Raw genomic sequence first — 17,488 nt, 5'->3', positions numbered from 1 at the left:
GGAATGAATCAGATTCACAATAAGAAATAGATAGTAGCTAACTAATTGTTAACAATTATCTTAGATTGGCTTGTCAGCTCAGTCTGATGTGTTGGAGTCTAATCTAGGTGGTTCCAGACAGTATCTCCTTTTTTGAGTCTTCTTGGAAGTAGACACTAGAATTCTTGACAGAGCTCTCTCCACATATAATGAAAGAAACTCCAGTTGTTGTTCTAGGTTAATTTTAAAATCAACCATGCAAACAGTTGTAGCAATCATGTTAATTGCACCGAGAAGTTATCATCTTTACACACCCACACAAACCCATACACATGTATTTTTTTATTAAAATGGAGTCTATTATGCCTTACAATGGATACCTGCCAAATTTCATGGAACATACTGGGATCAGCTTCACAGCCACCCTTATCTATATTCACCCAAAATTCTGTCTTTCATTCCCAATGCAATTTATTTCAAGGCTGTTTCAGAGGCTATCACAGAGGGAATGCCTTTGTAGCTTGTTTGCATTCTAGGACTAAAGGTTAAGGACTCCAAGTATGTTTCCTTCTTCCAGAGAAAGAAAGGACAAGAAAGACGGAGTCTTGTGGAACAACTCTGGTGTTTCGACATATGCCATTTGCCAGCATGAAAAATGGCAGGGCTTTCAGTCTCCTAAAGGACATTCATGCTTGCTTCCTATCTTCCCTCCACCACTGGTATCTGGCCCTGAATCTAAGAGCACTGCTGAATGCACAAAGAATTCTGTTATATGTTTTTTTTTTTTTTTTCCATTTCTGCTCTTGCTTCAGCTCCCCTGATGTTACTCCAGCTCAGCAGTCAGCTGCTCAGACAATGAGAGCCTGTCTCTTCATCATGCAATTTCCTACTCTCCATTCTCCACTCCCAAGATCCAACAAAAGGAATTCATTAAAGGAGTTAAGTGTTTGGTTATTATCAAAGAGGGAAAAACAAGTGTAGCTATTTTTGACTACAGTGATCTTTCACAACAGCCTCTAAAGTGACATTTTTCCTTGTTAACTGCAACCATAAAGAATCACCTACAATTTCTACTGGTCACCTCATGATACCATTATAGGACAGGCAGAAGGGTAACTGGGTTTTGTTGTTATTTAAAAATCAAGGACAGATATGTAACCTATTTGAAGAGCTCAGTGTTTTCTTTGTTCTTTGCTCATTTATGTGCCATTGTAAATTACTGAATTTTTTGGTAAGTCTTGAATGTTAAAGCAAAGAAGACTGACATACGATGATCAACTTTCCTGTAGAGCAAGTTAAAGAAACTTCTTTTACTACCTTTAAATAAAATTGAACGCATTTTATAATATTTATCAAGTGTTGTAGGTAACAGAGTAAAATCCTTTAATCTAAGAGTAGTCAAAAACTCTAATAGCTTGTAAGGCACAGAAAAAAAAAAACAAACTTATTTTTGAAAAGGCCTCAGAGGCATCTATTTTTGACAAATGGATTGATTTATAGAAAACTTTATTATTTTATAAAACTGCTTTTCAATTTTTCAACTTTTTAAAACATTCAGTAGAGTTGAATGATTACATTTCACATCCAAGAGTTCTAAAAGCATAAAAAGTATTTTTAAAATCTAAGTGTTTATTTATAAAAAGAAAATTGAATGCAATTTGCAGTGTTTTTCTCTGTGAATTATGAGGAAAGGTTGAGCATGTTTCTTAATTGTATTGTTGAATAGGAGATAACATGCCCATAATTAGAGAAAAATAACATCACAACATATCATCAAGATCAATAACCAAAATTAAAGTTCAATTTGGGTAACGATGACACTTCATTCTTTTAGGCTGTGGCAATAGCTCTTGCTTTCGTGTCTGTCAACAGTACCCCCATCTTGAGAACTAACTTTGATACATAGGGATGGAGCTTCACCATTCATATCCAACCTGCTTTTTCTGCTCCAGTTGATTCAGTCTTTTGGGGACACTTCACTTGAACTGTGGCAATCAGAGGATCCCAGAAATTTAGCAAACTGAACTGGCAGAAACAGAGGCTGGGGATTTCTGGTAACTAAATTTCATTATGTTTACCTGAGGTCTGTGAACTCCCTCAGGTGAACCTGCTCTGATACTTGCTTTACCTGTAGTACAAAGAGAGAAATATTATAAAATGCATTCAATTTTATTTTTATAAGCAAAAACAATTTGGTGGTTTAGCCGTAATTTAGCTTTTGTGAGATTTGCCAGCATGTTCCTAAAACATGTGTTTATTAGTTTAATTTAGCTTGAGTTGGTATCTTACTTGCAACCAAATACTTAAATAACGCCTGAAGACTACTTTCATCATGTGTACACATTTACTTTCACATTTAAACATTAATGTCATTTTATACTTCTTCTGTGTACCAAAGAATGTAGAACAAATGTTTCTCTAAAAATTTGTACTCAGATTAAAATGTTTGTATTAATCATGCTAAACAAAATTTCAAGGATGTCCATACTAAAAAAAATGCATTTAGTGTTATAGTTCACCATAACAATCATTGTTGAGAGAATATGCCCTTCACATAAATATAAAAGATATTGTCAAAATCTATTGTATCTAAATAAATTAGGTTATTATATTAAGTCAGTTTATTCTGAGAAAATTTATTTCTGCTGCTCAGTATACTCTACTTTTTTTTGATAAATCAGTGTTCTAACGAAAGAAAATATTGTAAAGGACAGTTGTTAAAACGCACAGTATAATAAAGATCAGCTCATCATATTAAATATTGTTACTTGTCTAACTTAGGACTTTTAACAATAGATTTCCCAGAACTGTTTACAATTCATCATTCCTTTTTAAATGTTCAACCTTTTGTCATTGTACAAATGAGGACTAATAACAGCTTCCATAGCAACCCTTAGGTAATGTCAAAATAGCTTCTTACAAATGATGAATCAAGTTAGTGATGCCACATCTGATTTACTACCAACAAGAAAAAAAAGGCATTTATTGAAAAACTTATCTTACTCTTGAATAAAATAGCAGTTACTTTTGTCCTTTGCTCCCTTGCAAGATTGCCAGCTTCCCTGGATCATGGAACAAGTCTTCCCAAACACATACATTCAGGTGCATGGTCATGGTAAGTTTTTCATAAATATTAGTTGAATGTAAATTCACCTCCCTGACAGGCTAATGAAGAACAGATGTGGGCAAAAACAAGATGGGGATGCTGAGGAAGAACAGGGGAGGTAAAAAAAAAAAATCATTAGTGGGAGCAGAGGGAATAAAAGAAAAATACCAGTTGTCAGTTTGAATTGATAGAGTGGATATAATTGAGCATCTGATAAAGTAGATGGGAAGGAAAAGGGTGACCTGCGGGCTTATTTCTTCCTTTAGGTTACAGCTGTCATTTTAGTAGAAATGAAATATGTCTCCTTTTCATTGATAAAGAACATCAATCTTACAGGTTTTTATAACAGTAAAGGCCATTACATAGGTTTTTAAGTCTGAGGAAATATTGCAATGATAATCCACTATTTTCCAAGTTGAAGTAGCAACAATGTGTTTGTTTGCTAATAATCTCTTTCTTTTTAAACTTTGTTCTATTTGACATAGGCTCACACTGCTTATCACAGTTTATACAATTTTATCAATGTCTATAATTCCTGAAGCTTTCAGATAGAAACATTTTCTTATCTTCTCTATTATTTTTCTTAACATTTTTCCTCCCTTGTATATATCAGCTGACTAGTTAGGGAGAAAATCGTAGGGCCCGTTGGGACAGAAAAGCCAGGCATTATGTACTTTTAAAGGTAATTTACCCTGATGATTAAAGAATATGTGTGAAGCGTTCACTCAGTGGGGACTTGTTGGCCAAGTTACCCAGCTAGGCAAAACTATGGTTATTTCTTACTGCAAACAGCATAGTGCCAAAGGCATATTCACTATTTTACTCTAAAAATTGTCATATCTGAATTGAATAATAAATTTGAATTTGAATTATAAAGTCTTCATTTAATTTTTGTCACTCAGTGTTGGTCAAGAGAGAATATAGGAACTTTAGATTATGTAGAAGGAAATGAGAGGGAGGGAGAGAATGAAAAATCATGGAATGAGACAGATATCATTACCCTATGTACATGTATGATTACATGAATGATCTGAATCTACATCAAGTACAACCATAGAAATGAAATGATGTACTCCATTTATGTACAATGAATCAAAATGCAGTCTGTAAAAAATAAAAAAAATAATTAAAAAATAAAATAAAATAAAAATAAAAAAAGAATTTCATTCTTAAATCATCACTTCTCCAAGTGTTTTCCTTGGAATACTGAAACCAGTCAATGTTCCCTAGATAAGGAAGTACCTCATGAGGGTGAGCTTTTGAAGCTCTGCCTATTGCATCTTGCCCTTGAAGATGAACAATGCTCACAGAAAACATGAAAGGTTCTGAAAAATACTGCAGTACAAAAGTTTAATTTATTCACCAAATTATTTTATGTTTAATTCCCTGAGAACTAACATTTTATGGAATATATTTTGTAAAAATAAGGTTTATTCAGCAAATCTGATAGACCTCTCATAATTATACAATATTTTTCTTTAGATTCTTCACCTCCTCTGGGTAACATCTACTTTAGAAGTGGAAGACAGTATAAATATTTCCAGCCAGAAAAAGTTACATAGACATATGGCCATTAGATTTTATATAAAATTCAAAATTTGCATATTATTTAAGGGTTATGCTTAAAATCTACCATTGGGCACTATATTGACAAAGGCTGAACCTTTTGATTCACTTACAAATTAAGCTTTCTTTTGGCATTTCTGCCATGAGGTGTATTTCAGTGTAATAACCTGAGTTTTACAGATTTACCTTCACCTTTTCTCAATGAATATAAGCCTTTCACCTTTCTCAAAGCCCCTTTGAGTAATCTGCAAGGAAAAAGACATTATCAGAAAACTAAGAACCAGGAAACCACGGTTGCTTCCTCCCTGACCCCTGTAAGTATTCTTAACTAGAGTATTTAGAATAAAAAATTGTAGGTGTATTTATTTTGTGAATACATTTTTGCTATATTAAAATTTCCTTATTCTGTTATATTACTGACATTCAAAAGCATACTATTGAATTGGTTTAACTATCTCTAAAACATTTCTTAGTGCTCTAGCCAAAAATAAGAAATACAGACTGTCCTTAGTCAGTATGCAGACTATTTCAAATACATGTTTAAGGATGGAATACTTTTAGCTTTTCTATTATTTTCCTTTCTCTTCCACGTAAGTTAGGATGATGTAAGGATATAAATAGGTGTTGCTTTCCAATTTACTTTAAATCTAAGTCTATGAAGTTCTTATTGAATCAAAAGTCTTTGGGAAAATTATCAAATTCTCTCCAAGATAATGAATAGGAAGGAATTTCTGCATTAATAATAAAACTTGAGACTTTATTTCAAACATTTTTTTCCCTTTAGTTTCTTTTGCCCTAAACTCTTATTGCTCAAGGTTGGGTTTTTGTTCTTTTTGTTTTTAAATTTTCATTCCTTTTTTATAATATTAAGCATAGTAAAATAAGAAATTAGTACATTATAAATCCAATAGATATATTTAAGTAATATTAGTATCACTTTAATTTGGTTGCATCTTGACCTTAAAAATTTGACTCTAATATGATATTAGAGATGAAAAGAATAGAAATGAAGAAATGCTAGATGTTATTAATAGTAATTTAATGTGTAACAAAAGTACTGTAAATGCCATTATTCTCAATTAAATCTAATTTTAGAGACCAACATATTTCCTAGAATCACATAGCTAAAAGGTAATAGGGGTGACACTTGAGCCCAGGTATTCTTATTACAAAATAGCCAATATGTTTTTATTTTTTAATACTTTCAAAATAATGGCATGGTGGCCTATGCCTGTAATCCCAGTACTTGGGATGCTGAGGCAGGAGGCTGGTTTGAACTCAGGAGTCAGAGGCTGGTCTGGGCAACTTAAAGACACCCCATCTCTACAAATATAATAATAATAGTAATAATAATAATAATAATAATTAATAAAAATACAATTTCAAAGTCATTAGCACAGCACGTATTTGGGTGAGCTTGTCAAAATAAATAAGAATTTAGCTTTAGAGAAACAAATTCCTGAGTTTAAAGGCATAGCAGCTATAGCCATTCATGGTTTAAAGATGGGGTATGTGCTAAGAAATGTGGTGTTAGGCCATTTTATCATTGTGTACACATCCTAAGGTGTACTTGCATAAACCTCTGTTTATACAGAGGTCACTTGACTGGTCTCAAGATGCACTGGTAAGTTTTAGATACATTTTACAACACACACTATAAACACTTGGCATACTTCTTGACAGTAAACATTTTTTTCTAAGTAAAAGAATATACCCTATAATAATGATTAAAAAGCATGGTATACTAAACACCTAAACTAGTAGCATAGTTGTTTGGTCTCTGTAATGGTTAATTTGAATTGTCAACTTGATGGGATTAAGAGATGCCAATGATTAAGAGGCTTCTGGGTGTGCCCTTGAGGGCACGTTTAGGAATGACTGGAATGTGGGATAGTGAACTGAAGTGGAGCCCCTCCCTAAGCAAGGGCAGCACTACCCAGTAGGATGGAATAAAAGTTGAAAGAACAAGGAAGCAGATGTAGATGCCAGCTTGGCTCTTCTTGAACAGGTACTTGATTGCTGTTTTGATTGTCTGAGGTTATCGGACTCTCGCTTCTTTACTCTTCCAAAGCGGACTCTGCCAGTGATTCTCTAGGTAGTTTCCAGAAGCCTTGGTCTCAGACTAGGGTAGCACTGTTGATCTTTCTTGTTCTGGGGCTTCCACCTCTTGCACTGTGCAGCTACTGGTTCTTCCAGCTCTCTAGCTGCAGACGGCCATTGTGGACTGTCCAGTTTCTGGTCATGTAAGGCAATCTAATAAATCCCTTTCATAATCATACTTCCTGTTGATTCTGTTCCTCTAGAGAACCCTGACTAATACTGTCTCATTATCCAGTATTGTGTGCTCTGCATAATTTTAGGTGCTAGGTTTTCATGGCTGGCAGAGCAGTAGTGTATTCACATCAGCATGACGACAGACATTTGAGAAAGGCGTGTCCTGTGACGCTGTGAGAGCCATCCTGTCCAGGCGAAAGGAACTTCACGCCATTACAGTCTTCTGAACCACTGTCACATGTGTGGTCTGTTGCTGAGCAGAGTGTCATTACTGTATTCAGTTTGCACAGTATGCAGAGTTAGACGTCTGTTTACATTGGTATCTCTTACCTGTTTTCTCTTGCTTATCATCCTTGTCCTAGAATTTTGATCCATGGCATTCCATAGAGAAAACTGCTCTCTTATTTTTAATGTCCCTCTCTCCCCCTCTTCTCTCTCTCTCTCTCTCTCTCCTCTCTTCCTCTCTCTCTCTGTCACACACACACACACACACACTCACACACACACACACACACATGCACACACACACACACCTTTTTAAAAGTAAATCCATTCTCTAACCTCAAATGTGAAAGACCTTAAGTGGTTGGCCTAGTTTGGATTCTTGTTTCTAGTATAGTTGCTGAATTCACACCTGCTGCTTCTCCATCTGCTACAATTTTAGATCAGTAAGACCTTCTTGAAATATGTGGAAAATGTCAAACATACTCCCAAAAAAGTGCTGTCTTCTTTTAAGTGGATGGTGTCCTGAGATGACTGAGGCTTTCTTTTCCAAAAGATTAACACCCACCTCTTTTTTTTTTCATTGACCTAGACTCTCTTTATTTAAAGAATCAAGACAACTTGATCATGGTTGAAAGAAACATTGGATAGCATTTCAAAAGTAAATTTCATTATTCTTAATGCTAAGTACTTCAAAGGTCATCTATCCTATATTTAGAAGATATTACTCATATACTTGAACAACATGACAAATTTTATCAATGCTTTTTAATTTAGTGAATGTACAAATGGGTTTCTATCTTAATATTAGCATCTAATCTAGTGCAAGAAATATTAGATTTAAGAGCAACATCTAATGGCTCCATTTACTCATTGTTTCTTCTGAGGAAGATTCTATCAGGAAGTGTACTGTGAGGGCCCCAAAAACAAGTCCATTAAGGAATTTGTTGATCTTGTATTTCATTATATAGATGGTTCTTAATATTTTCTTTATTTTTTGTGCTTAACATGTAGGCATGGAATTTTGTGTTTATTTGTAACTTTTATTGTATTTTAAAAAATTTCCTAAAAGATACAATTTCTTTTCCACAGTTTTAAGGAAGTTAAGGGGGGAAAAATGAACATAGTGGATCAACATAGCAAGAAGTAGTGAATACTGAACTTGTTATAAAGGAGAGTAGCCAACATTCCAGAGCACTGTTATGCTTCCAATGGATGTCAGTTTTTCATGTTAACATTTTGTATTCTTTCTACAGACATGTACTGGAATATTGTCATAAAGCAGAATGGAATTTGCCAGTAATAGTTCTTGCAGCATTAATGGGTGAAAGTTTGTTTAAATTCTGTTCAAAATGTACAATACTAGCTCTTTGCCTGTTTATAGAACAAAAGCTTTAGATACTTATAAAGGTATGTCATTCTCTGATTCTTCACTAATCCAGTTTGTAGTCACACTGTGGTAGGGCTTCTTATCACTATCAAGATGCAAAAGGGGGAAAAGAGTTGGATCAGTCCTCTGGGAATACTGTCAGCAATAAATGTTTTCTGGTCCCTGATGTTGTGAACTACACAGATTGATTTTTCTTCCTACACCGATGGTAGATCCTAAATCTTGACTTGGTCTCACTCCTAACTTTTTGTACCTTTTAGCAATCTAAGCTATGAGTTGTTCTGACTTTGCTCTTATTTAGGGAATGTCAGTAGAGCAATCCCTCTCACAGTTACTTTCTGAATTTACAAGATAAATCCAACACAAGGAACACTAGCTCACTGGGCAGTTAAAGCATCACCTAGAAACCTGATCATTTTCAAAATGAGTGCTTTGAAAATGTTTAGAATGCACTATGCCAATCAATTTGCTCCTTGGAATTTATATATTAGATGATATTGATTTTTGCTGGAAAGAAAGAAAAACAGAGAGTAAACTGAAGTGTATGTTTCATCTTAAAGAATGTGAGGCCTAACTACATGACAAAATAGTATGTTGTTATATTTCTGTATCACCTTGGCTGAAGATATGCATGAAAACTTTTTGTTCTGAACAAAATTCTCAAAGGCAACATTAATCATTATTAATTTTAAAAAAAATTCCCAAAGTATCAAAAGCATAGTTAGAGATTTCATTATTATTATTATTTTTTTTTTGGCCAAATGTTTATGAGAAAAGGTTGATATTTTTGACTACCCCAGTTGATATATGATAAGGTATTTTAAGGAGAGCTAATTTCTTAAACTCTTTGGAACCATCATCTTTTTTTCTGTGTCCTGACTATGGTCTTGCCAATTCACTGAAGGCTCCAGAATTGCACTGCTGGGCCCTGCCTTGTGAATAGTCCTAGTTCTCATGTCCATGGTTCTGCTCATTGGCACTCTTCTGGCCAACTGGTATTGGATCCCTCATGCCCTGCCCTTTGTGCATGTTTCCTCTCTATTGTCTATATATAGAGTTCTTCCCAGCATCTCATTTTCATACGTAATTTCACAATGCTTTTCCTCCCAACATGTCTCATACTACAAGTATCTGTGTCTTCTATGCCTGAATATTATGAGATAGAGTCACAATTTGTACAGATCACTCCAGTGGTCCCTTTTCTTAAGGAAAAGTATGGTCGTGCTTTTAATTTTGTCACTGTATAGGTAGCACTTGGGACTTGGGATAACTGCTTTTGGAAACTTAGAAGAACTGACAAACTGAAATATCCATTCCTGTGTCTTCAGGGTCTTATGTGAGCCCTGACTAAAGGGGAAGATGGTGTAGTTGGTTCAGGTCCTCCATCATTATAATGCCCAGGACTTTCATTATTCCTTCCTTAGGTAAGATCCTGGTAGTTGTTTTGTAAGTTGTTTTGGACCATTCTATGTTTTAAAAGATGTTGATAATAAGTTTCTATTTGATATGAAAAAAGGAAAAATTAAATAGTTCTTCTGCATCTCTGCAAAACAATAATAATGACCACAAACAACAGTAACAAAATTGTTCTGCCTATAGAGATTGAAAACTACGTAATCTTTGTGTTTCTCATATAAATTTGACTACAAGAAACTTAAATTTAAATGTAGGGTCAAACTATATTATTCTATAACATTTTCTTTGTAGTCTTACTTCTTTACTATGACTTCTCAATTTTAAAAAATCAGCATTATTTCATGGTCAAGTGCAATTTTTTTTTTTTGTTTATTTTATGGTTTGTGTCTGTGTTTTATTATAAATCAGGTTGTTATTTTGGAGTCAAGTTCAATACACCTAAAAATGTGTTCAGAACTCAAAAACATTACCCAGATATTAAGTGTTAAGATCTAGATACCAACATATTCATCTTTAACACATTCCCTAGTTAAATACCCAAGGTGGCAGATTGGTCTGTGTTAAGTTGCTGATGGGCGTGAGTAGGAGTAGGATGGAGAAGTTTGTCAACTAGGAAACTGCTCAAGGAATTCAAGTCAATTACAAACTGTCAATAGGAGTTATCTTCTATAAAAGGAAACTATTATGTGGAAAGCATTGTTATTCCAGAAAGAATTACTTTGAGCAAACTGCTTCTAGCACATCCGAGAAGTGCTGGCATGATATTGATAACTAAAAGCTACATTTAATGGTTTGGAACTAGGTCTGATTGTAAAAAACTGGCAGAGTGTAGCGTTTGAATGTCTTTTCTCACCATGGGCAGTGACAAAACAGCCATCATAATTTTGATTTACAGAGCTGTTCTTAGATGTAACTTTGGGTTGTGCTAGAGACTCCTTCACAGAAATAGCACCAATACTTTACCTGCAAGCTTTACTGTGGTAATTACAGTTCAGAATAAGTTATTAACAATACATAATTAACATTTGCTTTAGCTTATGTGTCTTCACTTGGTTTAAATGAAGTATTAAAAATTATAGGATTTACATTTGGAAATTCCCTATGTAGTCCTACTTAATTTTAGAACTAAATTATATTAGCAAAACTTAGTAGAGTCACAAATGATTACCCATTTGCTCACCATTCTCAGGCAATGGTCTGGCTAAAAGTGTGGCATGAACTGCTCAGGTTGCCTGAGACTGGTTGGGAAGTCTGCCAAAAGGACTTGCCAGAATTCTCATTATTCAACTTGGCTCTCCATCTCCAACAGCAGGAGTCAGTGCTACTGAATTACAAATATTTGGCGGCTTCTCAAGACTTGCCTTCACCACTTCCACAGAGATCTGAGTGAAGCTTTACACAACAAATAATATGTTCTAGATGTTCATCTGTCCGTATGTGAATTTTGGTTATTTTTTTAAGAGTTAATTTTCTGCTACTCTAACTTAGTTCCCTGGGCTGTGACAAAGTGTGCAGAGAGTAAACGGCACGTTCACACTGTCTTGCTGATCATCTTTGAACACTGATGCACAGGATGGTCTGCATTGTAGCTCAGTCCTTCTTGTTGGTTATTATTCCTGGGGACTTCACTAAGGGCATAAAGAAAAAAAGAATACTTTCCCTGGAAACATAATTGCTGTTATCTGTTGTTTCTGGAGTAATGTAAGGACTGGCATGTAGACATTACCTCTTTTTGGGTCAAAAGTGAAATTTAACCAAATGGGAGGGAAATGGGGGGGCAGGTAATGGAAGATGAAATGGACTTAGGAAATCAATGGACATTCAAGAGACTGTTTTTTCCTCTTAGTTGATCGATTAATGAGTTTTAGATCAGTGAGTTTTGCTTACATATGTTTATCCTATTTTTCCCTAGTGACCTGAACCATAATCAGTGAATATATGAATATTCTTTCTATCTAATCATCTATCTCATAAAGATGAGAAGATATGTGACCCGTTAAGTATAGTTGAGTCTAAAGATACAGTGTTCCATGAACATAGGTTTATATGTTTGGTTCATAGTCACCTCTTCATAAGATATGGTTTTTTTCCACCATTTTTGTTTTTCTTTGTTGGTGCTTGGTGATATTCTGCTAAGTTCACACAAGTATTGCAACACTGGTTATCAAGCTATTAAAATGCTTCCACAACTATTAGTTAAGAGCCTCTGCCTCCAGTGTCCAAAGTGTGTCTACCATGATCCCAATCTTGATTACTGCTTTATGTTACTAGAAGATATAAATGATAAAAATAAATGTACATGGTCATTTTATTTCTTATTTACCTTTAAAAATACACTATACTCCTTTGCTACTAGCACTACTACTACTAACAGTATCAATTACTCATTGATCATAAACTATTAGCCAGGCACTGTCTTAAGTATTATATGCATGCTAATCATTTATTTTGTGAGGTATTGTTGCATCTGCATTTTTACAGACAGGGAAACAGGTACCCAGAGATTAAGTAACTAACCCAAAATAACACAGGTAGTAACTGACATAACTATACAGTTTAGTTTTAGAGTCCAGGCTCTTGACTACTATCTCTGCCAGTCTCATTAAGCAAACATTACTGACTATTCAAGGTAAAGAGTTTTATATTTTTTCTAATATAAATATGTAGACTTGCTACTATATTTGTTTAGATTTGACTTTACAGGAGCCAAGCTTAGCTTCGACATTTACAGACATGGGTTAGCTTTCATCTCACTGCAAAATATAAAGCAACCTGGTATTTAGTTTACCTACAAAAGGCAGTTAGGAAGTCCTAGAGGAACCTAATTAAAATGCAGCACATTTCCAAGGCACCATATCTTGCTGTGTTGTCATAGAAACAGTGGGACTTTCTGGTCACTGACCTTTGAGGGAATCTGAGGGTACATTTTCATAAGACTCATAAGAGAAGCCAACTCAGTATATTACTCTGTAGTTGTAGGCTCAACATTTGGAAATTCCCTATGTAGTCCTACTTAATTTTAGAACTAAATTATATTAGCAAAACTTAGTAGAGTCACAAACTAGAGCTTTTTGAAGGAACATGTTTAACTGTTCCCAACTTAGGATTTAAAATAATTAAAGATACTCCAGTAACAGCAAGAAACATTAAAGGAAATCTTAGATAATTGCATACAAAATATTGGAACTAAAGTCATATTTAAAAATAGTTTTAGTATTTTCAGCTTTTTTATTGTTTTTGGATTTTTCAAGCTTAGCCTTACTCAAAGAATAAAATATAGCACTAATGTATCAAAAATACATCTAGAAAATTAAAGATACTACAAAATATTAAGATGCTAATATTATTTACAAATACAAATGCTAAAGTCATGCCTTTTACTATTTAATACGTTTGCAAATTTAGTTAATTCTATTACCAACTATTATAATTGAATATCCTATTTATACCTTAATTTATATTTTTCTTTGGTCATTTAGCAGAAGCCAAACAGCCATGATTCAATATGGGAAATGACAAAGTCTGCCTTAATGTAGACTGCTTTTATCATTATATTATTATTTTAATTTTTTTTTTTACTGAAAATAAGTAACATAGCTCTATCACCAGGGTATCCAAAGCTTAACTACAAGGAAATATATATCAGGTTCTGGTTAATTTCTCCTAGAATTACAAATACATATCCATATATGTAAGTATTGCTTAAAACATACACAGATGCATGAAGAAAAATAGAAATATAATTTTTATACCGAGAACACCAAGGCTACCACCCCACATTAGACTTCTAAGGTCAGCATAGTTCTGACGCTACACAGTTCCATGTGGTCACTCAGAGAGAACATGGTGCCAGGTTGATTTGGACTAGTCTCTTCCACTTAATAGCTAGGTGATCTTGAGAAAGTTCCTTAGTCTACAGGTACATTAGTTTGCTCATATATGAAATGAGAATAATAAAGGGACCTCTTGGATTTGTTTTGAGAATTCAACAACTTAATATTCATAAATCACTTACAACTTTATTTGATTTAATTTTTTTTTTCAAAGTAGACTGAAATCCAGGTACAGAGCTAGCCTGAAAATACCAGTCCTGTTGCACTTCTGCTCTGCTTAAGGCTGAAAGAACAAGTGGAATGAACTCATCCATGGTGGGGGGCGGGAATCACTGAGTGCCATCAGTGTAATGGACAGAGGCTGTTTGTCAAATTCAAGATAAGAAAAAAAATATTTTTCTTTCTCAGTAGAGATTTGAACAGCATTCTCTCTGAGGATTATTGGTTGTCTTTCAGGTGTGTGTGTGTGTGTGCATGTGTGCACGGGTGCACATGCGTGTTTACTGCAATAGTGAGAAAGAAAACCCAACTGTTTTTCCTTATACAGTTTCACTCACAACACTCAATGTTTTCAGAACACCTCACTTCTACCACTAGATATGTGTGTTTTGTTTTTTTTTTTTTTCCAAAGAACATTTCTCCAATTCTCTAAAGACACCAGCTGATGTCCTTAATTCAAATCCGACTCTCTCTACTGAGGGTTGGCATAAACACACAGGTTAAGGGCTTAGTCTCCCAGGAGTGCCTCCCCTACTTAAGATGCCATTTGCAAGTTGTGGGTTCTCAGGTTACCAATGGTTTCTTGCTTGGCTACAAATTGGAGGTTTCCAGGATCCTCTCCTAAGTTTTGACAGTTTGCTAGAGTGACTTGAATAACCCAGAAAAAAATTTACTTACTAGACTACCAGTTTATTATAGAAGGATACAACCAAGGAACAGCTGGATGGAAGAGTTTGCACAAAGAGGACATGCAAATAGAGGATTGGGAGTGGGGAGCATCCATGCTGTGTCTGGGGATTTGCCTATACTGAAGCTCTCTGAATCCTGTCTTTTAGGATCTTTATGGAGGCTTCACCATGAAAGCATGATAGAATATTAACTCAGTTTCTAAATCCTTTTCCTTCTCCTAGATGATCAGGGGTGTGACTGAAAGTTCCAAAGTTGTAACTTTGATTTAGTCTTTCTGATGACCAACAAGGAACTCAGAACACAACACCTCAACATATAGGACTTCGGTATATGGCATATTTTAAGCTGAAGGAAACAGAACACTGCAGAAACAAAAAGGTCATTTTGAATTTCTTCTGCTTGCATACCCTCAAGTGACGGGTATACTGTCCCCCACACAGAAGGAAGGAATATTACACAGACAGGCCAAGAGGAATATGAACATAAAGGTTGTACTATTTCCCACCCTGCCCCAGTTTATTACTATTAGGTCTATTAAGGTTTTGGATCTGAACTGTCTCCCCATAATCTCATGTACTGAAAGCATTCCCCTGTGCATCGAAGTTCAGAGGTGGGGCTTTTGGGCAATGATTAGATCATGAGAGCTTTCAACCTCATCAGTGGATTAATCCATTTGAAGGAATAATACTTTGAACAGACTACTGGGTGATAACTGTAGGCAGGTGGGTCATAACTGGGGGAAGTAGGTCACTTGGGTATGCCCTTGGGAACTCTATCTGGTTTTGGTACTGTACCTTTCTCTCTCTCTCTCACCTGGCTGCCATGAGCTGAGAAGTTTTCCTAAGAATACCCTTTCACAGTGATGTTTCTGCCTTCGAGCCAACTGACCATGAACCGAATACTCTGAAACCATGAACCAAAATAAATTCTTCCTCCTGTAAATTGTTCTTATCAGGTATTTTGGTCGCAGCAACACAGCTGACTAATATGAGGTCATTCCCTTCTACATAACTGTCTATTTTTCATCAAACCTAATCATCTAATTACAGTTTCTTTGGATCCTTGGGTCTTCATTTCTGAAGGCTCCTGTATCACATCAAATTCTGGTTAAATAAATTTGCTATGCTTTTCCCTTATTAATCTGTCATTGTTATATGGATGTCAGCCACTATCCTTGTGATGGGAGAGAGAGGCACTTCATAAGACAACAAATGCTGCTAACACACAGGAAATTCCAAGGAAGTTCCAAGGAACTCTGTCAAGAACAGGGGTTACAGATCAACTATTGGCACAAAAAAAGTATGAAACAATTTTATGGCTCAGAACATTACAGGGGTTAGGCACTGGCAGAAATTGGGGAGAAGAAGCCAAATATATATTTTTTATTATGTCACAAATAGCTATCTACTACATGAGCCAGAAGGATGAGGAAACATATTTGCATTTCACACCCGTGGCAAGAATTTGAAAAAGATACAACTTGCAATGCCAAACTACACATTAGATTACTCTGCTGCCTTTTGTGTGCCAAAGTCTACCTTGTATAGTTTTGCTAAACCTCTTGTAGAATAATACCAGACTGAATAGGTCAGAGTTGAAGGAATGTATATCTAGAAAATAAGGCTAGAACTAGAAAAATCCTCAGGCCATTTGTTATTTTAAGATCTTGGGAGAGAACATAAGACAAGTCCCCTGAAAAGGCTCAGAGGGCTTATAGAATTTTTCGTATAAGTGCTCAGCACAAAATAAATTAAGATAGACAAAATAACTCATTGCTTACAAATAACTACCAGATAAATGTTCTGAGAATAAGCACATTAAAGTAGAATTTCTACCAACATAAAGCCTTAAGTTAAAATTTACACCTTTTCTAACCTTAAACTTCTCTCAGTCATGCTGTCAAGTGAATTCTGTTCTTTATTATTTAATGCCAATTCTTCTTGTATTTTAAAACATGGTGTTTCAGGTAGATTTCAAATATACCCTAACCACCATTTTCTAAGCTGCCTTGACATATACTGCTCAATAATGAATTTTTATGTGTTACAATGTAACTTAAATAAAACAAGAGACTTACCACTTCTCTCCAGTGGAAGAGGACATGTGTGTCTGCAAACTGTGTAGTAGTCTCTTTCCAATTAGGCAGACAAGGAAGTTTCTATAGTGACCGTCTTCATAGTCTCACATTCCTCCTTCCTTCCTTCCTTCCTTCCTTGCCAATGCCCAATATACATCAAATCACTCACGATTACATATAAACTGCTAGCACATCTAGAATATTCTTTCTTGAAGTTATACTTTCTATAAGCATCTTTTAAAATTGCCATTCAAAATGATATTTTCTCTTGAATAAGTAAAAAGATAAACTGAATGATTTTTCAATTAACTTATTATAGGGTTTATTATAGGGTCAAGTTTATTGTCAGCACTCAGAGTGCGTTAGTGAAACTTCCTTCAAGAGAAAAACTTTCCTTGAGAAAATTTCATAGAATTCATATATTTTGCTGAATTTAAAGAAATCTATGAGAGTTTTTACAAATCTGGGGAATTGGCATGTCCTAATATCTAATAGATTCCAGGGTTTTTTATTGTTGGTTTTGGATAGGGGGGACTGAAAACCTAGGGCATCACACACGGCAGCACCCTAATCCCCCTAGACCTAGTTAAAGACGGTCAGGCATTTCCTGGGGTGGGAGTGGGGATTTTAGATTTTTTTTTAAAGCTGCAAGGGCAGGGGGGTGTTACTAATTTAAGCAGGTTTTCTGAGCTTTTGTGCTACCATCTCAATGAACA

The sequence above is a fragment of the Sciurus carolinensis genome, chromosome 10, assembly GCF_902686445.1.
Source record: "Sciurus carolinensis chromosome 10, mSciCar1.2, whole genome shotgun sequence".
NCBI classification, from domain to species: Eukaryota; Metazoa; Chordata; class Mammalia; order Rodentia; family Sciuridae; genus Sciurus; species Sciurus carolinensis.
The sequence above is the reverse complement of the archived record's forward strand: the minus strand, read 5'-3'. Positions refer to the sequence as shown.